The 1,750-nt window shown below is 41.9% G+C and overlaps 1 pseudogene; it reads right to left on the bottom strand.

The window, feature by feature from the left end:
- Positions 1-496: 496 nt before the first annotated feature.
- LOC146406962 (microtubule-associated protein RP/EB family member 1 pseudogene) lies at positions 497-1,322 on the bottom strand (annotated as a pseudogene).
- Between the last annotated feature and the right edge of the window lie 428 nt (positions 1,323-1,750).

The following is a 1,750-nucleotide window of genomic DNA, read 5'->3' as shown; positions in this document are numbered from 1 at the left end:
CAGAAGAGCATCTCCACGCATTCTCTGGAGGTAGGAGGTGTGTAGGTTCATTTTTTTTTATCACATCTTAAAAATTACAGTATCTGTCGGCATATAAAATGCTTTCTTCCACACATACACAGGAAAGAAAGAGAAAAATAAGGTGGGGAAGGGAAGGAGAGAAGAATTCAAACTTTAGCTTGCATCAGCTGAGCTGTTATTTTGAATGGAGAGGGAGCACTTATAAGGCCAGAACTAGAATAAACTCAAACACAAAACATCACACTGTGAAGTTCATGCTAGCAGTAATTTTCTGCTATAAGTTAGAAGCTCCTAACTCAAACTTACTGGAAAAGGAGTGAAACTTCTGTGAAGTGCACTTTAAGAAGAGGTACTTTTTGCTTATGAAAAAAACAAACAAACAGTGAGTCCTCTAAGACTAATAAAAGGGAATATTTCACTCTTATGCACAAGATTTGGAGGAAGAATTGTCATGTTGCTTGTCTGGTCCAGGCTGTTAAGACTCTTCTAGTTCCCTCTGTGGGACCCCTTCATCAGGTATCACAAAGCCTTCATCTGGGGCATAGACAATGTCCACACAACCTTCTGCGATACAAGGTTGTTTCCTTCCTCGTTCTCTTGCCAATTCAATTCAATTCAATTCAATTCAATTCAGGTTTCCGAAATAGAAATCTCTCTTTCTCCAAGTCTTGGAGGGTAAGTCTCAATACATGGACCTGCTGTATCAATTCAGCTGCTTCATCAGCCCCGTTCCTTACACCAGGATTCTTCCACACCACACCTGGGCCAGCCTCAGGGGTTGCTGCAGTTCTGTGCGCTGCAATGGGCCTTTGTGGAGCTGCACTGGTGGAGCTGCACTGTTAGAGCTGAGAGGTTTCTTCCGTTTGTTCACAGCAGGAGCAACAGGGAAGGGGTCATTGCAGTTTCTTGACCTTGTCTGGCAGCTGCAGGCTTAGTCTTTCGCGTCATAAAATTTTCCCATCGAAAAATTTCTTGAACCACTGAACGAATTCAAAAGTGTCCTGAAACTTTCCTTTTACTAATTTGTCCAGAGGAATTATTTTGTCAACACTCATCCTCTTAAAACCTGCTTGTAGTATTTTGAAGTTCTGGATGTATTGGTGTTCTAGCTTAGCTTGGAATTTCAGTTTCTTCAAGGCAATGGAGCCAGGGATCGGCATCTCCATAGATGGACAATAGGCAGCCCCTGAGCACAGCTATTGGATCTTAGATTCAACTGCAGACTCACTGATCCAGGCCAGCTTGTCATGGCGACAGAGGTTATCACTGGTGACCAGCATTGAGTACACATTCACTGCCATCTTCCAGCTCCCAGGTTCCATCTTCATTTCATTGAAACCACCCAACAGCAGTAATTTTCTTACCACCACTGACAAAAAAACCTGAGTACACCATCTAAGATGGAGATTAGGTTATATTTGGCACGTATGAGATCTAAGTCTGTTCCTACCATAATTCATGAGTCAGAAGCAGTTGAAGTGCTGCTGTATTTCTATCCAAATTAAACTTTTTCTGTTATTTATTATGTATTGGTTACACACACATTAGTTTTTACTGAAATATTTTACATTTATTCAGGAGTGATTCTGCCCCTCCCTCAGGACATTTAGCAATATCTGGAGACACTTTTAGTTGTCATACCTGAAGGCAAAGGTGGGTGCTACTGGAATCTAAGCAACAGAGACCAGCAATGCTGCTAAACATCCTACAGTTTAGTAACCACCCCCAC

This window comes from Sus scrofa, chromosome 1, assembly GCF_054392235.1.
Source record: "Sus scrofa isolate SSC_HxYL_T2T_F1_AM1 chromosome 1, Sscrofa_HxYL_maternal_Yorkshire_Landrace_v2.0, whole genome shotgun sequence".
Classification (NCBI taxonomy): domain Eukaryota; kingdom Metazoa; phylum Chordata; class Mammalia; order Artiodactyla; family Suidae; genus Sus; species Sus scrofa.
This window is presented reverse-complemented; position numbering and strand designations above follow the sequence as displayed.